Below are 23,308 nucleotides of genomic sequence, written 5' to 3'. Positions count from 1 at the left end.
AACACCACTCCATCTTTACCAGAGACATCGAGCTGCGCTTTTATCTGCAAAGAAACTCGTTTTAAATGTGTACAATGTCGCAGATGAAGTACAGTAAAACTTGGTGTGAGAAAAAGTCGTGGCCATTGCATCGTAACACTTCATATACAGATTCAGGCCCATTCGCACAGAGCGAAACGCAATGGGTATTGGTTACTGGCTGACGGGATCCCGGTGGTCAGCATACCGACAGCGGAATCCCGGCAGCTGAATGCCGGCGAGGAATGGGGGGTGAGCGCAACAAAGCTCCTTGCGGGCTCTTTGCGCTCACCACGCAGCGGGCTTGGTGGCTTGCTGCGCTCGCCACAGGTTCTATTACCATAGAATCTGCAGGTCGGCATTCTGTGTGCCGGCATTTATAGCATTCAGGATTCTGGCGTCGGCGTGCTGACTGCGGGGATCCCGAGAGCTGGTAAGCTAACCGCATCCCAGTGGAACAAATGTCACATATCAACTTAAAGATTGCAGTCTCGGTAAGGGGTTTTGTCGTATCTGATTTAATTTGCACAGACCTGGTACACTGAAAAGGTCTGTTTGGCAATAATGTATGAGGACACATCTGTAACACTGGTTCCTCCCACTGCAAAATCCCATTTATATGCATTAGTATTTATGTACATGTCACCGCCCCTCCCACCACACACACACACACACACACACACACACACACACACACACACACACACACACATACCTCCACATACGATTCAGGCCCCCCTGCCTACCCCTGCTCATTTGAAGCAACAGTGACTACTGCTAGGCGATAACCACTTATTAGTCCCTAATTGAAATATGAAATAATTTTAACGGCTATATTTACTAAGGTGTTGGTTTTTAGATGTGAAGATGTTGCCTGTAGCAACCAATCAGATTATACTTCGAATTTATCTAGTACCTTCTAGATCTAGAAGATAATACTTAAAATCTGATTGGTTGCTATGGGCAACATCTCCACTCTAAAAACCTGTACTCTAAGTACATTTTCCCCTATATTTATAATTGCCAACCTAATACCCATTGCTTACCCTGTCCATGAAGTGCAATTATTCTTGTGGAAGAATGAGGGAAACCTACCCCTGATATGTACTGCATAATCTCCATGGATTTTGTGGAGGAGGTCATGTGACATTGAAGCTGTTTGACGCAAATTAGAGGGTGGGGAATACAACTGGCTGCTGGAGGCAAATGTTCACCAGGCTGTGGCCCATCACTGCAATGGTCTCTGTGAGGAGCACTGCTACATAAATCAGTACAGAGGAGAATGCTAGCATCAGTGTGTAGAAATAACTTTTTGTTAGCAGATTGAAGGAATGGAGAAAGCTTCCTTATCTGCAATGTCATCATTCTAGATAATAAATCACAGACCTGTAGGTGTCAATACCACTTACATCCAAACGACATGAACATTATTACAAACAGTAACTCTAGTAATAAGAACTCCAGTATTTTATTATTATTATTATTATTATTATTATTAGTGATGTGCACCGGAAATTTTTGGTGTTTTGGTTTTGGGTTCGGTTCCGCGGCCGTGTTTTGGGTTCGGACGCGTTTTGGCAAAACCTCACCGGAAATTTTTTGTCGGATTCGGGTGTGTTTTGGATTCGGTGGTTTTTTTCAAAAAACACTAAAAAAAACTGCTTAAATCATAGAATTTGGGGGTCATTTTGATCCCATAGTATTATTAACCTGAATAACCATAATTTCCACTCATTTTCAGTCTATTCTGAACACCTCACACCTCACAATATTATTTTTAGTCCTAAAATTTGCACCGAGGTCGCTGGATGGCTAAGCTAAGCGACACAAGTGGCCGACACAAACACCTGGCCCATCTAGGAGTGGCACTGCAGTGTCAGGCAGGATGGCACTTGAAAAAAATAGTCCCCAAACAGCACATGATGCAAAGAAAAAAAGAGGCGCAATGAGGTAGCTGTGTGACTAAGCTAAGCGACCCAAGTGGCCGACACAAACACCTGGCCCATCTAGGAGTGGCACTGCAGTGTCAGACAGGATGGCACTTGAAAAAAATAGTCCCCAAACAGCACATGATGCAAAGAAAAAAAGAGGCGCAATGAGGTAGCTGTGTGACTAAGCTAAGCGACCCAAGTGGCCGACACAAACACCTGGACCATCTAGGAGTGACACTGCAGTGTCAGGCAGAATGGCCCTTCAAAAAAATACTCCCCAAACAGCACATGATGCAAAGAAAAATGAAAGAAAAAAGAGGTGCAAGATGGAATTGTCCTTGGGCCCTCCCACCCACCCTTATGTTGTATAAACAGGACATGCACACTTTAACGAACCCATCATTTCAGCGACAGGGTCTGCCACACGACTGTGACTGAAATGACTGGTTGGTTTGGGCCCCCACCAAAAAAGAAGCAATCAATCTCTCCTTGCACAAACTGGCTCTACAGAGGCAAGATGTCCACCTCATCATCATCGTCCGATTCATCACCCCTTTCACTGTGTACATCCCCCTCCTCACAGATTATTAATTCGTCCCCACTGGAATCCACCATCTCAGGTCCCCGTGTACTTTCTGGAGGCAATTGCTGCTGGTGAATGTCTCCACGGAGGAATTGATTATAATTCATTTTAATGAACATCATCTTCTCCACATTTTCTGGAAGTAACCTCGTACGCCGATTGCCGACAAGGTGAGCGGCTGCACTAAACACTCTTTCGGAGTACACACTGGAGGGAGGGCAACTTAGGTAGAATAAAGCCAGTTTCTGCAAGGGCCTCCAAATTGCCTCTTTTTCCTGCCAGTATACGTACGGACTGTCTGACGTGCCTACTTGGATGCGGTCACTCATATAATCCTCCACCATTCTTTCAATGGTGAGAGAATCATATGCAGTGACAGTAGACGACATGTCAGTAATCGTTGGCAGGTCCTTCAGTCCGGACCAGATGTCAGCACTCGCTCCAGACTGCCCTGCATCACCGCCAGTGGGTGGGCTCGGAATTCTTAGCCTTTTCCTCGCACCCCCAGTTGCGGGAGAATGTGAAGGAGGAGCTGTTGACGGGTCACGTTCCGCTTGACTTGACAATTTTCTCACCAGCAGGTCTTTGAACCCCTGCAGACTTGTGTCTGCCGGAAAGAGAGATACAACGTAGGTTTTAAATCTAGGATCGAGCACGGTGGCCAAAATGTAGTGCTCTGATTTCAACAGATTGACCACCCGTGAATCCTGGTTAAGCGAATGAAGGGCTCCATCCACAAGTCCCACATGCCTAGCGGAATCGCTCTGTTTTAGCTCCTCCTTCAATGTCTCCAGCTTCTTCTGCAAAAGCCTGATGAGGGGAATGACCTGACTCAGGCTGGCAGTGTCTGAACTGACTTCACGTGTGGCAAGTTCAAAGGGTTGCAGAACCTTGCACAACGTTGAAATCATTCTCCACTGCGCTTGAGACAGGTGCATTCCACCTCCTTTGCCTATATCGTGGCCAGATGTATAGGCTTGAATGGCCTTTTGCTGCTCCTCCATCCTCTGAAGCATATAGAGGGTTGAATTCCACCTCGTTACCACCTCTTGCTTCAGATGATGGCAGGGCAGGTTCAGGTATTTTTGGTGGTGCTCCAGTCTTCTGTACGCGGTGCCTGAACGCCGAAAGTGGCCCGCAATTCTTCAGGCCACCGACAGCATCTCTTGCACGCCCCTGTCGTTTTTTAAATAATTCTGCACCACCAAATTCAAGGTATGTGCAAAACATGGGACGTGCTGGAATTTGCCCAGATGTAATGCACGCACAATATTGCTGGCGTTGTCCGATGTCACAAATCCCCAGGAGAGTCCAATTGGGGTAAGCCATTCTGCGATGATCTTCCTCAGTTGCCGTAAGAGGTTTTCAGCTGTGTGCGTATTCTGGAAAGCGGTGATACAAAGCGTAGCCTGCCTAGGAACGAGTTGGCGTTTGCGAGATGCTGCTACTGGTGCCGCCGCTGCTGTTCTTGCTGCGGGAGGCAATACATCTACCCAGTGGGCTGTCACAGTCATATAGTCCTGAGTCTGCCCTGCTCCACTTGTCCACATGTCCGTGGTTAAGTGGACATTGAGTACAACTGCATTTTTTAGGACACTGGTGAGTCTTTTTCTGAGGTCTGTGTACATTTTCGGTATCGCCTGCCTAGAGAAATGGAACCTAGATGGTATTTGGTATCGGGGACACAGTACCTCAATCAAGTCTCTAGTTGGCTCTGAATTAACGATGGATACCGGAACCACGTTTCTCACCGCCCAGGCTGCCAAGGCCTCAGTTATCCGCTTTGCAGCAGGATGACTGCTGTGATATTTCATCTTCCTCGCAAAGGACTGTTGGACAGTCAATTGCTTACTGGAAGTAGTACAAGTGGTCTTCCGACTTCCCCTCTGGGATGACGATCGACTCCCAGCAGCAACAACAGCAGCGCCAGCAGCAGTAGGCGTTACACTCAAGGATGCATCGGAGGAATCCCAGGCAGGAGAGGACTTGTCAGACTTGCCAGTGACATGGCCTGCAGGACTATTGGCTTTCCTGGGTAAGGAGGAAATTGACACTGAGGGAGTTGGTGGTGTGGTTTGCAGGAGCTTGGTTACAAGAGGAAGGGATTTAGTGGTCAGTGGACTGCTTCCGCTGTCACCCAAAGTTTTTGAACTTGTCACTGACTTATGATGAATGCGCTGCAGGAGACGTATAAGGGAGGATGTTCCGAGGTGGTTAACGTCCTTACCCCTACTTATTACAGCTTGACAAAGGCAACACACGGCTTGACACCTGTTGTCCGCATTTGTGTTGAAATAATTCCACACCAAAGAGCTGATTTTTTTTGTATTTTGACCAGGCATGTCAAGGGCCATATTCCTCCCACGGACAACAGGTGTCTCCCCGGGTGCCTGACTTAAACAAACCACCTCACCATCAGAATCCTCCTTGTCAATTTCCTCCCCAGCGCCAGCAACACCCATATCCTCCTCATCCTGGTGTACTTCAACAGTGACATCGTCAATTTGACTATCAGGAACTGGACTGCAGGTGCTCCTTCCAGCACTTGCAGGGGGCGTGCAAATGGTGGAAGGCGCAAGCTCTTCCCGTCCAGTGTCGGGAAGGTCAGGCATCGCAACCGACACAATTGGATTCTCCTTGGGGATTTGTGATTTTGAAGAACGCACAGTTCTTTGCTGTGCATTTGCCAGCTTAAGTCTTTTCTTTTTTCTAGCGAGAGGATGAGTGCTTCCATCCTCATGTGAAGCTGAACCACTAGCCATGAACATAGGCCAGGGCCTCAGCCGTTCCTTGCCACTCCGTGTCGTAAATGGCATATTGGTAAGTTTACGCTTCTCCTCAGACGCTTTTAATTTTGGTTTTTGGAGGCATTTTACTGATCTTTTGTGTTTTGGATTTTACATGCTCTGTATTATGACATTGGGCATCGTCCTTGGCAGACGACGTTGATGGCATTTCATCGTCTCGGCCATGACTAGTGGCAGCAGCTTCAGCACGAGGTGGAAGTGGATCTTGATCTTTCCCTATTTTTTTAACCTCCACATTTTAACCTCCATATTTTAATGCGCACAACTAAAAGCCACCACAGGTATACAATGTAGATGGATGGATAGTATACTTTGTGGATGACGAGTGACGACACAGAGGTAGGTACAGCATTGGCCTACCGTACTGCTATATACAGTATAATGGACCTGGTGGACACTGTCAGCAGACTGCTAAACTACTAGTATAAAAAAAAAAAGCCACCACAGGTATACAATGTAGATGGATGGATAGTATACTTTATGGATGACGAGTGACGACACAGAGGTAGGTACAGCAGTGGCCTACTGTACTGCTATATACAGTATAATGGACCTGGTGGACACTGTCAGCAGACTGCTAAACTACTAGTATAAAAAAAAAAAAAAAGCCACCACAGGTATACAATGTAGATGGATGGATAGTATACTATTACTTTATGGATGACGAGTGACGACACAGAGGTAGGTACAGCAGTGGCCTACCGTACTGCTATATACAGTATAATGGACCTGGTGGACACTGTCAGCAGACTGCTAAACTACTAGTATAAAAAAAAAGCCACCACAGGTATACAATGTAGATGGATGGATAGTATACTATTACTTTATGGATGATGAGTGACGACACAGAGGTAGGTACAGCAGTGGCCTACCGTACTGCTATATACAGTATAATGGACCTGGTGGACACTGTCAGCAGACTGCTAAACTACTAGTATAAAAAAAAAGCCACCACAGGTATACAATGTAGATGGATGGATAGTATACTTTATGGACAACGAGTGACGACACAGAGGTAGGTACAGCAGTGGCCTACCGTACTGCTATATACAGTATAATGGACCTGGTGGACACTGTCAGCAGACTGCTAAACTACTAGTATAAAAAAAAAAGCCACCACAGGTGTACAATGTAGATGGATGGATGGATAGTATACTTTATGGATGACGAGCGACGACACAGAGGTAGGTACAGCAGTGGCCTACCGTACTGCTATATACAGTATAATGGACCTGGTGGACACTGTCAGTAGACTGCTAAACTACTAGTATAAAAAAGAAAAGCCACCACAGGTATACAATGTAGATGGATGGATAGTATACTATTACTTTATGGATGACGAGTGACGACACAGAGGTAGGTACAGCAGTGGCCTACCGTACTGCTATATACAGTATAATGGACCTGGTGGACACTGTCAGCAGACTGCTAAACTACTAGTATAAAAAAAAGCCACCACAGGTATACAATGTAGATGGATGGATAGTATACTTTATGGATGACGAGTGACGACACAGAGGTAGGTACAGCAGTGGCCTACCGTACTGCTATATACAGTATAATGGACCTGGTGGACACAGTGTCAGCAGACTGCTAAACTACTAGTATAAAAAAAAAGCCACCACAGGTATACAATGTAGATGGATGGATAGTATACTTTATGGATGACGAGTGACGACACAGAGGTAGGTACAGCAGTGGCCTACCGTACTGCTATATACAGTATAATGGACCTGGTGGACACTGTCAGCAAACTGCTAAACTACTAGTATAAAAAAAAAAGCCACAGGAGTGTTTTTCAGGCAGACAAACGTATACTGGTGGTCACTGTCAGCAAAACTCTGCACTGTACTCCTGCTATAGCTGCTCCCCAGTCCCCACAATTAAGCAGTGTGAGCACTCAGCACAGATATATCATGCAGCACACTGAGCACAGATATGGTATGGAGCGTTTTTTTCAGGCAGAGAAGAGAACGGATATAAAACTGGTGGTCACTATCAGCAAAACTCTGCACTGTACTCCTCCTAACAGCTGCTCCCCAATCCTCCCCACAATAGTAAAATAAACAAGCAAAGCAAAGCAATCAGATCAACTGTAGTGTCTCGTATAAACGGAGAGGACGCCAGCCACGTCCTCTCCCTATCAATCTCAATGCACGTGTGAAAATGGCGGCGACGCGCGGCTGCTTATAGAATCCGAATCTCGCGAGAATCCGACAGCGGGATGATGACGTTCGGGCACGCTCGGGTTAGCCGAGCAAGGCGGGAGGATCCGAGTCTGCTCGGACCCGTGTAAAAAAAGGTAAAGCTCGGGTGGGTTCGGTTTCTCGGAAACCGAACCCGCTCATCACTAATTATTATTATTATTATTATTATTATCCTTTATTTATATGGCGCCACAAGGGTTCCGCAGCGCCCAATTACAAGTACATGAATAATCAAACAGGAAAACAGCAACTTACAGTTGATGACAGTATAGGACAAGTACAGGGTAAATAAACATAGTTACATCAGCAGATGACACTGAAATAAGTATCAGGTGGCAGAAGACTGCTGCAGTTGATGCAGTTGAAGATTATTAAAGTAAGAAAGGATAAGCACATGAGGGAAGAGGGCCCTGCTCGTGAGAGCTTACATTCTAAAGTATGAAGGTCTTAATTATGTGTACTGTTATCAGCCCATTACCATTTGTCTTCCCCTTGTCTCCCATGCCCCTCCTTTCAGCCTGGCATGATGTTTGACCCATTTGTCTCTATCATGTATCTTATGCTCACTATATTAAAAAACAGAGGGACCGATGTTCTCAAAATTGTCCAGCTTATTGTTTTTGTGATTTCTGACTTTTTTCAGTATATATAAATTGTATATATACTGTACTTATCCATTTGCTAATTTGGCAATTTCCAAGTAATAAAAGTTCAAACCTAGCGCCTAAAATAGAAAAGCACTTCTAATTTGAAATTTCCAATAATCCAGTACATCAGTATTTTATTTAGAAATGTTATTAAAGTTACTGTAAGTATTAAAAATCAATTTACGATACATTTTAAATGCATTTTTTTTTAAGAAAGAGGGGGTGCGGGGTTTCACCTGCCTGTTGCCCTGACATTATATTGTCCTATATCCAATACATTAAAAGTACCTGCTTGTAATAGCACATTATGCCAGTATGTATCCATTATATTGTATTAGCCTGTGTGCAACACCACATTATGCCCATTACTATGTTACAGTAGTCTGTGTGAAACTCCTACACACCATGGGGTATATTCAATTGAGGTCGGATCCATTCCGACATGCATTTGTCGAAATGGATCCGACAATACCTATTCAATCTCATCTTAATTTGACTTTTAAAAAGTCGAATTGAGATGAGGGACCCAGAGGAGGAGAGGGAGCCGCTGGGAGACCAGCGGGGACGGCCGCGGGCAGACAGAGGAAAGCAGTGCTACAGTAGCGCTGCAGAAGGACGTCTCACAGCCGCCTGACCTCACAGCAGTGTCCACCCGGCTCCAGCAAGCGTGCCCTCACTTGCTGGAGCCGGGTGGACGCTGCCGTGAGCAGCGCGGCTGTGAGACATCCTGCTGCTGTGCTGTAGCGCTTCTCTCCCCTGTATGCCTGCGGCTGTCCCCCGTCTCCCTGCGGCTCTCTCCCTCTCCTCCTCTGGGTCCCACATCACAGTCCGACATTTTTTTATGTCAGACTGTAATGGTTGAAAAGGGGGCCAAATCCTGTCGGTTTTGGCCTCGTTTTCGACACAAGCACGTGGATCGGCAGCTATTCCGCCAATCCACGTGCTTTTCGACAAGTCGAATTCCTCGACTTGTCGAAAAATTTGGGGTTTGATTGAATAGGTCGAATCACGATTCGACCTTAAAAAGTCGAAAACTGCCGTCTTTTCAACAGACAGCAGCTTTTCGACTTTAATTGAATATACTCTCATGTGTCCATTACTATGTTATGTCATCCTATGCTTAATCATATTATACTAACATTGTACCAACCTGTTCATGGACTAGTAACCAAGCTGTGACCCCAATAATCATCGTCACATGTACCAGCTTGTGCCCAAATAGGCATTATATGTTACCCAGCATCTGGACTCCTAATAACACCAAGTACTATACTAGCCTGTCCCTTTCAGCACCATCTTCCTGTAACTAGTCAGTAATACCTACCACCAGCCTTTGCCCACTTCTCACAACCATTTACCACCCTGTGGCCTAACAATATCCACCATGTGCCAGTTTGGGTCCTTTATCACCACTGTATCTTAGTCTTTGCTCCACCATCATTATCATGCACAAGCCTGGGCCTCGTAATCAGAGCTATATCCTAACGTGTGGGCCCATCACCATCATTTCTTACCCTTTACACTACATCACCACCATGTTAAACTCATGCCCAATCATATTTATTTTTATATATACCAGTATTTGGGGACTATCATGTACCAAAAAGTTATTTCTAGAACTGTTTTGTGTACAATACTTTAAAATTTCATATGTGTTGGGAGTTATAAACTCCTGCAAAACATGAGATCACAAAAAGGATCATCCCTAAAATAGTGACTGAAGCAGGATGATAGGTAGAACAGGAACAAAGACAAATAGAAGTAGAGTTTGGGAAGAATCCCACGCTTGTCCCTTTGGATTGCATTGCAGGCTGTACAACGGCTCAGTACTACAATAACAGCCCTGCACAAAATCTGTTTATATCTGGCCAAATTATTATTCCCAAAATATTTAAATTTTTAGTTATTTACACTCATTTGGCTTCTGAATTTGCTTGCCAATGCTACAGCATACTATTGACATAGGAGGGAGAAGGAGGATGGGATTATTAGAAAGGAAGTATAATTATAATGGACAATTTCTGTTTTTTTTTCTGTTTTTAACTGATTAGTAAAAAGGTAAATTCTTGTTTCATGTTTTAAGAACACAAGTGATTTAATCTGGTCTAGTTAACTAAATCATCCTTATTTTCACAGTCTGCATTGGCATAAATAGGTATTATTAAATAGATATTTTATCAATGAAGGGTATATTCTTAGTTTCCCCCAGAATAATTGAGTTACACCATAAAAAAAAAAAGAAGTCTACGTGTGCCAGCTTTAGAACTCAATTTGCGGCTGTGCGTCTATACTCCGGCACATGCATATGTTAACCATATGTGCCTCTATGACATCCGGGTATGACCCAAACCTGCTTAATACATTTCACTTGTTTATGCAGATGGCAGGTTCCCCTTTGCCTGCCCTCGACTATGTGATTTGACATAGTACCTACACAGGGGTCTGGCAGTATTCCTACCTTGTCCATTGACAAGTTCATGATTTGACAGAACATATCCCACCAGGAGAAATCTGCTAAACACAGCGCCTTTTCTGAAGAGGCAGTTTATCCTAAATCATCCTTAGCTATGCTGAGTGTCTCTGGTGAGCGCATATACTGCATATGGGCATATGCAGCGTTCTCAACAGCATGATGAAAAGGTTTGTGGCATCAGCCTATGTCAGTGACTTTTGGACTGCTCTGTAATCTAGCAATAGAAGGATTTAAATTCACTAACCATATGGAAGCCCCTTTTTATCTCAGCAGCTAATGGGTAAATTGCAAGCATAGCAAACGGTTTAATGATTCATCACACAATCAATATAATACACTTGAAAAAACATTAAAATATTCCCAAAGCTGACATAAAAACAATAAACCTCCCCCTTCTCATTATGTAATATGGGGTGTAGAAAAAGCAATGCACGCAACAGACAGGCTCTGTTTTATGCCTAATTCTTACACCTTACAACTGATAGAAATTAAATCATTTGGTTCCATGCAAACATTCACTAGATATAGATGTGTCCTCTTACATCTTTGATCCGTGCGCTACAAGTCACCTTACACATAACACATGAGTGATGTGTGACGTGGTAGCGTTGTGCATCTTTTCTGTTTTTTTCTGTGAAAATGCGCCTTAGACACAAAACAATGTAATAGGACGCACAAGCAGCTTCTGATTCTAATTAAAATGATATGCGGCATGCCTATGGGGGTCATTCTGAGTTGATCGCTAGCTGCAAATGTTCACTGAGCTGCGATTAAGTAACAAACCGGCACTTCTGCGCATGCGTATGCGGCACAGTGCGCACGCGCAATGTACTTTCACAACTGCCAATGTAGTTTTACACAAGGTCTAGCGAAGCTTTTCAGTCGCAATGGCAGTGGCACCCGCAGAGTGATTGACATGAAGGAGGCGTCTCTGGGTGTCAACTGACCATTTTCAGGGAGTGCTCTAAAAAACATAGGCATGCCAGGAAAAACGCAGGAGTGGCTGGGCGAACGCAGGGCGTGTTTGTGACGTCAAATCCGGAACTGAATGGTCTGAAGTGGTCGCAAGCGCTGAGTAGGTCTGGAGCTACTCTAAAACGGCACAATTTTTTTTTGTAGCCGCTTTGCGATCCTTTCGTTCGCACTTCTGCTAAGCTAAAATACACTCCCAGAGGGCGGTGGATTAGTGTTTGCACGACTGCTAAAAACTGCTAGCGAGCGATCAACTCGGAATGACCCCCTATATTCTGTGTGTGACTGCGACTGTATTTGCAAATAAAATGTTATGCTACATGTATGTAACGTGGCATTTTGGATGCAGATAGAGCCGCAATTACACACAGAATATAGGCATGCTGTATATCATTAAATATGGCAAATACTCTGCGCTGGAGTTAAAAAATGAAGCAGCTCCTTTAACAAACTGGCAGTAATAAAACATAAAAAGGGAGCGCTAATGTGGAATATATGTTTGCAAACACATGTGAAAAAAGAGGTTTTTGGTTAGATAATGTTTACAGCACTTTTGTACTAACGTAGAAGTCCTGTGTGTGGGTACCTTTTAAATTGCCGGTGTTGCGGTCCGCGCTGCGGCGGCAGTCGGGGAAACTAATTTTCCCTCACGCTGCCTTCCTTGAGTCTTCAGATCTCCCTGTAGATCGCGTGCCTCCGGCTGGTTCCCGATGTTTCTGATGGCTTTCTTGTCCCCTCTTCCGTCTGGCGCAGGCCGAGTGACGTCGGACTTCACTTGCTGACGGTTCTCCAATGCGTTTCTGACTTGTGGGTCCTTAATCCTGGATAAGGCAGGATATTCCACATTAGCGCTCCCTTTTTATGTTTTAATGCTGTATATCATTGCAATCAGCAGAAGCTGCTTGTGCGTCCTATTGCATTACGCATGTTCACAGAAAAAAATGCAGGAAAAACGCAAAACAGACGCTCTGCGCTACCAAGTTCCACCACGGCATGGCACGATTTCAAGGACTATTTAGCGTGACTGCAGCAAGGATGTAGGAGGACACATCTGTAGATAGATTGGTAGAACCTGCCCCATCTGTTTGCTTGATCTGATACAAGGCATCATTCATAGTGCCAATTGTTTTCTAACCCTGGTGCAAAAGATATGTCTAAAAACAGGTGTTATGTCGCACAGCTCTGCATAGCCCACAGTTCCGTCACAACGCCCTCACTAAACGCTACACTACAGCCCATATATTCCCCTTACCTTTTCTTATGACTCTATATGCTGTCTCGTGGGTAGGCAATTTCTCCCTTTTAAAATAGGAGCTGAGCCTAGAGAAGATCTATATGTATATGAAAAGGTTAAAAGGACTTCACTGAAACATTCAGCTGGCAAGCTTTTTTGTTATCGACTTGTGAAGCTGTATTTATTTCCACTAGTGCCAGTTTGCAGTTTTAGTTCAATCGAGAAGTTCCCACTGGATAGTGTTGGGGGCCCACTTGACCATTTCATGCCCGTTGACGCTTGAGACTATTGATCTTAAGAAAAGGCTTATAGAGAAGGAGAATGAGGGCACCTTGCCTTACTGACCTTAACAATCTTTTATGTATCCTTCCTCTTCATATTTTCACAGGTATCCTAAAGCCATGTGACTGATAAAATAGTGTATTGCTTGGCATTTCAAGATTGTATCGAGCTGCAGAACAGCCTAGATAAAGATGCAACCATGCTTCCTAACTTAATCTATTTATCCCAGTACATAATGTTTCTTCCCAGTTTTTACACTGATCTTCCATTTGCTGTAATTGTCTATATTAATAAATGATGTGTTTTGTGTTTTTAACATATATCACATTATAGTGATTCTGGAGAACCCTGTGGAGATCCCAGACTGTGAACCAGTCAAATACATTCCATGCTGGAATGCTGGGCGATAAAACTATTAACATTATGGCTGTGTCTAAAAAGGATAATAATGATAGAGGAACAAATTACTCCTAAAACAATTTTATCTTTATCACTTATTTAATCAGCACCAGAAACAAGAAACATTGTAAAAACGGAAGCAAACCATTGTTTTCTAATGAAACGGGTCATATTCTTCCAAGGCACAGCTCTGAAAATCTGACTGACTAGCTTAGTATTTTTTGTTTAAAGTTTAGCTCTGTTTAAACCTATACATGTGAAGCTGAAGAGTGACAATGATGTCATCATGTTAGCATGCAATGTCAATTGTATGAGCTCTGACCTCTCCCACCAGTCACACTCATAACACACATCTACAGTCTCAAACCCTTCTCATCACATACCCCTTCATGGCTTAAACAAAGATACACCTAAAAATCAGCCAATAACAGCAACACAACATTACCTACAACTAAAACTTTATGACAATATAGAAGAAAGTAAAAAGGCACATTGTGCTGCACAAGCCACATACAGAGAAGAAAGAGTGAGATGAAAAGAAAAAAATGAAATGATAATGATAATCTACAGAAGAGTAGCGGGGGGCAGCACACTAATTACCCAGGCCCAGGCTTGTTGGAAGAGCCCGGAGTGGACCAGGGTCTGCCTCCGTCCCCCACTTTCTCCCCTCCCTCTCTTAGTATCAGCGGCAGCAGCCTTACTCCACAGCCCAGCTGACTGCTGTTGGTCTGTTGAGCAGTAGCAGTCTCCTCTGCCTGAAGGGGGTTGAGCTATCTTGCTGCTCGCCCACCCCTTCTTCTTGTATTTGCTTCTGTCCGAACTGTCTGAAGGTTGCATAACCTCTTCCTGTGCAGCTTAAGGCGCAACATTACTAATTTTACATTGATTTTTTTTTTAGTGGGCGTGAACACACCTACCGATATTAATCTACGCCCCTACATTACCGCCCCACTCTCAACAGCCCAGATATCTGTGTAATAAAATCAAGTGCTAATAAGAGAAATAGATAGATAATGGGGTATAGAGATGGATTAACAAGTGAAATGAATGCAGTTACTGGAGTGTGACTTCCGGTTTGGCAGTCACTTCTGGTTCGCAACCAGAAATTTTTGTATTATTATAATTGGAACGCTTATGTCTTTGTGTTTTTGTTTTCACTGAATAAGAAATTGCTTTGAATATGATATGTTTTTATTCATTATGATGTATTTTTATGTTTATCTTCTGGTTAGTGTCACTTCCTGGGTTAACCAGCTATTAAGGATATATAAGGCACTTAGGGGACACCAGATCAAACCACCCTGAGGAAGAGTTGATTCCAGCTCCAAATGCGTTGGTAGCATTTGGGCTTTTGTGCTAAGCACTTGTTGGGGTGCCTTATTTTGGTGCCTGTTCCATAGCCTGGGGACTATTAAAGATAGAGGTGTCCGGCACTTGTATGAATTCTATACACCGTTCCAATTCTGGAGCTGCCCAGCACGGTTCCATTATCTACCAATATATGTGGATGATTTTCATGTTTTCTGTATGTAAAAGAAATACTATTTCTGCACTGTGTCCCACAGGGAATACATTGGAGTGTAGAGTTGGATCTTGATCCAGAGGCACCAACTAGCTAAAGCTTTGACTGTTGCCAGGATGCATTGCAGGGCCTCCTCTATAACCCCTCCTCCAGGCTTTAACGGGGGGTGGGGGGCCTGAAAAGAGCTTTTAGAAGACTTCAAGGGCTGCAGCACTTTATATGTCATTGTGACATAATGTGCTGCAGCTCCATCACCTCAGCAGCGCCGCATACTCCCGCTGGCCGAGTTCCCGGGTACTTGCGGCGGAGGCGCTCCAGTTCCCAGGCACACCACAGTTGGATCGCGTGGCTGCTTCTTAGGGAGGAGGTAAGAGGGTCCCCCAGGCGGGACCTGCAGCTAAATCGCGTTCCGGTCGTGGTCCCAGGAGACGGACTGCGCTGCTGGCATGGACACTGTGTCAGTATAGGGACCCCGCTATATCCACCAGGGCAGGGAGCACAGGTCGGATTGTGTAAAATCAGTTTTAATAAGACTCCACAGTACCCGGTGGTGAGGACCAGCATAGGGGATAAGGCGCTGACCTGTAGCCCCTCCTCCAGCTCCGGCCGCCATCTGCTGCTGGTGTTCCCACCCTGGAGCTGCTTCTCACTCTCCCTCACTCCCTGACTGAGATTTGGGCTCCATCTTCTCAAGTAGCTGCGTCTGGTCTCCGGGACTCCAGGGCTCTGTCTCCTCTGTAAATCCGCCTGCTTCATCAGCGCTGTGATTTTAGTCACTTAAGTATTCTACATGTCATTTTAAGACAGTGTTAGTTAAGAACTAGTGTCTCTCTACCAGAATATTTAGTACAAGTGTTCTGATATATACATCCAGTCTCTGACTGTGCATTGTTATATATATTTCTATTTACTAGTCCAGTGCAGTTTTATTGTTTATCTAAAATAATTTCTGCATTGTCACTGTAATTGTTTGTGCCTGCATCTGCTTTGTGGATTGTGTATCACAGCTATAGCTATCACTGTATTCTGTACCCTAGGGGGCTAGGTGCGCTAGGTGAGTCCTCAATTGGGAAGCGGATTTCCTCAGTCGTCAGAACGTGCACGCCGGAGAGTGGAGTCTTCATCCGGAAGTCTTTCAACTCCTAGTGGACAAGTGGGGCCTACCAGATGTAGACCTGATGGCGTCTCTACACAATCACAAGGTTCCAGTCTTCGGGTCAAGGACAAGGGATCCTCAAGCAGCGTTCGTGGACGCACTGGCAATTCCATGGACCTTTTGGCTACCCTACGTGTTCCCTCCAGTGTCACACCTGCCCAGGGTACGACGGAAGTTAAAACAAGAAGGAGGAATACTACTTCTGGTGGCTCCAGCGTGGCCCAGACGGCATTGGTTCTCAGACCTGCAGGGTCTGTCGATAGATCGTCCTCTTCTACTTCCTCAACGCCCAGACCTCCTTGTTCAGGGCCCTTGTGTCTACCCAGACCTGGGCAGACTGGCTTTGACGGCGTGGCTCTTGAAGCATCACTCCTGAGGGCCAAAGGGTTTTCCGAGGTGGTTATCCAGACTATGCTGAAGGCCCGTAATCCGGCTACTGCATGTATTTATTACAGGGTCTGTAATTCTTACTTCACCTGGTGTGCTGCTAATAATTACGATGCATACAAATTCAGAAATTCCAGACTTTTGGCTTTTCTGCAACAAGATCTAGACTTTGTCTGGCCTCCCTCAAGGTTCATATATCTGCCTTGTCTGTGTGGTTTCAGAGGAAAATCGAGTCTATTCCTGACGTTCATACTTTCACTCAGGGTGTTTTACGGATTCAGCCTCCCTATGTCCCTCCTGTGGCTCCATGGGATCTGTCTTTTGTCCTGAATGCCCTACAAGAGTCTCCATTTGAACCTCTTGAGTCTGTGGACCTTAAATGGCTTATGCTTAAGGTCCTGTTTCTGCTGGTTATTGACTCTGCTAGGAGGTTGTTATCTTTTCACCTTAACCAAGAGATTGTGGTTCCGGCCTACGTCTCTTGTGGTTTATCCTCCAAAAAGCGGTCTTTGGATGTGGTACGGGCTCTCAGTATATAAGTGGAGAGGTCTGCCTCTGTCAGGAGGTCAGATTCCCTTTTTGTACTGTTTGGTTTTCACAAACGTGGCTCGCCTGCGAATAAGCAAACCTTGGTCCTATGTTTGATTTCCTGAGACACCCACTTTTATACGTGATCCGTTGTGTTTTGGGATATAATGTTTAAATCATTACTAAAGGAGGATTAGTTTCTGTGACTGAACTCTTTGGGGGCAATCAGTTATTTTGTGCACCCGATCTCCCATCTAAAGTGATGGGGGATCGTGGGGGGGGGGGGGGGGGCTCAATTAATTGATTAATTTTTTTGCACTGATCACACCCAAAAAGGCTGGGTTTAGCCTCATAAAACGGCTAAACTCTTCCAAAGTGCTGGATGCAATGCGAAAAGTGGCATTTGGGCGGCCAAACAGGTCACTTTTTGCACACTTCAGCTGGCCAGCACAGGGGAAGCTGCAAGCTGAAATGTGTCTCCCATGGCTCAGTGGACACGAGTGAAGCAAAAATTTAATTGCTCCATTGTCCACCATTTAGTAGAGGCCGCAGGGAGAAACAATAGAATTCCCCCCTTTTGAGAGACATTGGTAACTGTTCTTGGAAACATATGAGATCTTGCTGAGGGACCAGCTCTTGATGCATATGGGTAGTGTTACCATATATTTGGGGAATATAGTGCCTACAGGGTTTCCACATACTGTATTGTGAAGCTTGTTGTTTATTTCTGTTGTTTATTGGGGACAACTAGGTTGCACTCAGGATGCACTATTTTAGTTAGCACTGACTCAAAGAAACATAACATTTTGAGACTATATTAAAGAAAGTGCTTGGATACTCTAGTCTAACTGATGAAAATACAACGTATTCTCTTTCACTTTCCCTTGCAAATTAAACCTGTATTTCATTAATAACTAATAATAATAAAACGTAGTCATTACGTTGCCTATTTCTCGTAAAGGTGGTTGAACAGTTGCTTGGCACATGTTCAAATAATAGCCAATGTAAGTGGGTGCACCTGAGCCGCTGCAGTGCTTAGTTTTTGGAGGAATGCTGCAACATGTGCAATAATTGTTTCTTACACATGGCTTGAGTGGTTTGCCACACAGACGGAGGGAGCAGCACTCTTCATATGGTAATGCTAAATCTCACTACACTATACAGTAGCTCTCCCCTGACTCCTCCCCTGAGCACTTATCTGGCGGAAGGCCATGCACAGCATTAGAGAGGACTGAAATGTGCATTAAAGAGTGTAAATGTGCCACTATTTCCCCATAGTACTTTTAGCAAACAGATACAAGTGCAAGCTGCTTAATGATTGGCCAAGCACTTTATTTTTTCACTTCAGGTGCTTGCGCAAATGTGTGCTTGTGTTTTGTTTGTTTTTTTAACAGAGCTGCTCTTTAATATCAGTCTGGTCCTGCCCTAGCTATGATAACTATATGCAAAACAGATAAAGATGTTGCATTAACTGTGTGAATGAAGCATATAGAAAATGGCTTCAGAATCTTAAAGCAGCATGTATTACATCCCTATTCTAACGTAGTAACTGCAAAGCGATTGTATGTCTGGATTTATTCCTGTGATTTTACCTCATCATAGTATATTGTAATATGTTTTGCACAATTATATAAGTTAAACTATTAAATGAATTTAATTAGAAAAATATCTGCTTTTATTGCATTTATTATTATGCTAATTTCCCTGCAGGTGTTGCTCTCCCTGTACAACTGTATAATAAAAGACGATGCTCCACAGATAACTATAATAAAAATGATGCATAATTATGCACATTGCAGCAAAGAAGTAATAGATTTAGTTTTACACAAAACAATAATATATTGGTGATTGTTATAGATTATAGGTAAACTATTAGTAGGGCACACATGTTCCAAAATAACTTTATTGGCATTCATGTGGTCAAAGAACTGTTTTACATTAGAGAGGTCTATTCTTGTAATAGTGTGACCCTTGTGTCACCAAGCACATTAGAAACAGCGCTTTTTTGTTTTGTTATATTTAATAAGGAGTATACCGCGGTAAGATTTCTTCAGCTGTGTCCCCGATTAGCGTTAGAATCACTTACCCATACACTAATATGGGGAGAGCGACTCATGGAAGAACTTCTTGTTTCCATTTTGCTTCTCAATTTAATTTAGCCAGATGGTGAAATGAGCTGAAGCTTACCTCACTCCTCTGTCACTCCACCCCTTGAGTCCAACGTCAGCCCTGTATCGTGCGCACAATGCATTGCCACGGAATGCGCAGTGTGAAAAAGACTTAGTGGATTCCCGATATGACTTCATACTGCTTGCTGGGATTGCAGAGGGGTTGTTTATCATTGGATATCGTTGGACTTTTTTCTGACTGGCTAAAAACATTACAGTACTATTGCATTGATATGATGCAACATATAGTGATATTTTCTGTTAGTCAGTACATGTTCTACATGAATAAAGCCCCTAATCTTGTGAAATACAGTACTTGCATCCTAAAATCTTCATTTGTGAGACTTGCCTGGAACTGTGAAGACAATGGACCGAATGTATTAAGGTGTGGGATTCTGAAATGTCGAGATTTTGTCGATTTAGCAGCTTATTATATATTACCTTATAAGTTTCTTGAAATTAGTGCTGCCAACTAACTAAGAGCTGGGAGAAATGTTATACCATTGGTGCTTTTATACATAAAGTAAACTTTTAGAAATTGATAAATGTAAATGTTACATCTGCATCTCTCTTTGTAATAAAAGCAAGGCCGTGTAAATTTATATACAGCGTGATTTTTATTTGGAGAGATTCTACATTATATAGAGCTAGACAAGAGCATACCAGTTTTAAATCTCAACAAGGAAGTAACATAGGATAACTTTTCCCTCTGTCACCTATAAGCAATTAAGCTCTGACGATGCCACATGCAACATTTCCTAGGTTTAATTGCTCTTGTGCGTCCATTCCTCCTTCACTTCAACCTGTCATCACTAGCATTCATCTTCCACCACCCTAAGATCACTGATGCACACTGTTGGTTCACAAAATCTATGAACAATGGAAGCAAAGAAAAACAATGTGAGATCTGAATCACAATGAGTTCAATCATTCCAACAAGTAGATAATGAACCAAAGTAGAATTCACTGGCTAAATAAGAAAACGTACATCAAGGAGGTCTACACAACTCGGACTCATGTGAACTTTTGTATTGTCTTCTTACGGCTGGCTTTGCCTTGTATTTAAATTTGGACACTGATACCACAATTATGGAATGTGCACTTCTACTGACTGTTCCAGCTGCTCGCTGGTGTCTTCTAATTAACCACTGTTTCTCTCATTGTAACTCAATTTGCAAAGCACTCCTGCGATCACCTGTCTTTTAAATGTAGACAATTGATAATGATATAAATATGCAACGAAGCCTGCTAACCACATACGTATGTAAACCTTATGATGTGGAAAGGTTTTGTGCTTCTCAGTTGTCCCACAAGATTCGTGCGTAGGAAACCATTATTCTGTGTACCTTTATTTACACAGGTTTACCAGATGTTGCCAATATTGAAATGTCAATGATAGCATTTATAATTGTACCACTATTTCTGTAGCATCTTCAGGTTCACAAAATACTTTATTATATTTTTAGTGCCATTGTCTCCCCTATTTGCTGCTTTATGACATAACCAGTTACAGAAATGTACATTTGTGAGATGGTTTATAAACACAAAACATGTTCATAGCCCTGCCAAAAAAGTGATATATCTGCATCATGCTTCTAAGTGACTATTGGGCGTCTAGAAGGTCACTGTGACCCAAAAATGACAGTCACTTTTAATTTGGTCCCAGCTCTGGAAGGAATGCACAGCTGTTTTGACGATGTTGCAAGACTCACCTTTAATTAGTTAGCGTTGGGAGTTGGGGGAAGCATTGACGATAGTGATTTAACCAAATCATGCTATCAGATGGTAATCTTAACCCCTTCAGAGGCCATGGAAAATGATACCATTTCTAACAGGTCACTGTTCAAATCAGCTGTTTTAGGCCAAGATTTTCTATCCTTCTGGATTTAATGATCGATTACCTGGTGCAGCCAAGTACTAACAAGATCATAGTATTAAGTGACGTTTTCTCTTTTATTGGCTGGTCATATTAACTCTTTTAGCTCTGCCGTGCTTCCTTTTTGTTTCTTTCAAACCAGTGTGATGAGGCTCTGTCATAGAGTTACAAAAGCATCGCCAGCAATACCATAAGTGCAGTATATAGCCGCACTTACGGCGGCAAGAACAATGCAGCTCATAGGATTGAGCCAACTGTGTGCCGTGGTTCTGACATAATCATACATGTAGGAAACACAAGAGTAAGGTAATGGTGATGACACCAATGAATACCTCATACGTTTAAACACACTGTAGGGGCTGCCTAGAATTCCACAAGCTTTAGGGATTTTTGATAGTGGGAAATTCATTTTTTTTAGGACAATCTCAATCCCAATTGGTGTTTAAGGCCTATATAGACGGGCCGATGCAGGGAGAGATGTGTGCTGAGCGAACCGCTCAGCACACATCTCTCTTGCCGCTCAGCACAGCGCGATCTGTGCTGAGCGTGCGGGGGGAGACGGGGGGGGGGGGCGCTCACTTCACCCAGCGGGTGAAGTGAGCGACCCGCTAGATTGGCCTGCACTGCAAAAATAGGAGATATTAGGATAATATAGGTGTTTGATATATTTATACAATGTAACGTTCTTCAACCTGGTGTTAACATTAAATGGAACAAAAGAAGGTAAAATATGGTGGAGATAAAGTGAACCCAGGTGAAAAGACGTAAAAAGTTTTTGTTTGTTTTTTGTAGATTTAATAACTAGTAAACATTGTATCACACCTGTAATTTTAAACTCATCTATTAGCATATATAATGTTCCAAACAAAGATCTGCACATCCCCCATAAAAATCCTAAATATAAAAAATAGACACATAAAGGCAATGCAGAAAAGTATATTTGAAAATAATTGCTTAAATGAGATTGATAAAAATAGCAATAAAAATATATCTCCTGCACAAAGTGCATATAGATCCAGGATGTAAGTATCCTGATTTGTTAATAGTATATGTTAATAGTATATTGATGTAAGCATCCAAAACATTAAATTGGAAGCATGGGAGAATAGAAATAGCCAAGATGTAGAGTTTCCATTGGCTTGTATATAGTTGAGTGAAGCTGCACACTCCTGGTCACTAAAGTCATCAATCTAAAGAAAATATTGCTTACTGTCTCCGTGCTAAAGTAGGTCGGATGTTTGGTTTTCAGACTAGTTACAGGCTCTGGGCATTCCCGTACACCATTGGCGTTTCTATAATGGCTGCAGTGTGTATGGTCCAGGGGGGCCCACACTGCACACACTATGCCCATGTTAAATTAATTACCTTTCCAGAGTCCCGCGTCAGCGCTGCAGTCGCAACAAAAATCACTGGCAAATATGTATATGTGCATATTGCCTTAAATTAGGTTACTGTCTGTTCAGGTTCAGTATGTGTGACCGCCAGCCAGGATACAGAATGTCCCTATACCGACATCGGCATCTCGAGCGGTAGAATGCCGGTGGGGCGAGAGCAGTGAAGCCCCTTGCGGGCTCGATGGAAAGCTATGCTCGCCACAGGTTCTATTCTCCCTCTATGGGTGTCGTGGACACCCATAGAGGGGAAATCACCTACCTCATTGGTATACCGGCAGCGGTATGGTGCCCCCGTCGGGATCCAAGCGTCAGTATTGTGACAGCTGGGATCCCGACGATCGGTATGCTAACCGCATGCAAATATGTATATGTGCATATTGCCTTTAATTAGGTTAGTGTCGGTTCTGATCCATGCTGTTAGTTGTTGTGTTTTTTTACATGAAATAAATATAAAATAAACGGTTCTGTAGCACATACTGTATGTTAGCATGAGCCAGCTTATCTCACAAGATGTTCCTCCCTTGTCTACTGGCTATTTCACCTCAACTGTTTGTGCCAAATGATATTACAAAAGAGGCTGCAGAGTAAACAATGTATTTTGCACTATACAATAATGAAATATAAAAACATTTGATTAGCACAGCGCCAGGTACAGTTGCTTCTGGAGTCCCTGGAGAAACCTGAAAGTACTCTTGCCTGGAGAAGCAACTACTGCCTAACTCCT

General features: G+C 43.4%; 1 protein-coding gene across 1 annotated transcript in view; it reads left to right on the top strand.

The window, feature by feature from the left end:
* The window catches only part of ADGRB2 (adhesion G protein-coupled receptor B2), a 694,168-nt gene that overhangs the window by 187,837 nt on the left and 483,023 nt on the right, over positions 1–23,308 (top strand). The gene's annotated exons all lie outside the window — the stretch shown is intronic.

The sequence above is a fragment of the Pseudophryne corroboree genome, chromosome 2 (genome assembly GCF_028390025.1).
Source record: "Pseudophryne corroboree isolate aPseCor3 chromosome 2, aPseCor3.hap2, whole genome shotgun sequence".
In the NCBI taxonomy this organism is placed as follows: Eukaryota; Metazoa; Chordata; class Amphibia; order Anura; family Myobatrachidae; genus Pseudophryne; species Pseudophryne corroboree.
This window is presented reverse-complemented; position numbering and strand designations above follow the sequence as displayed.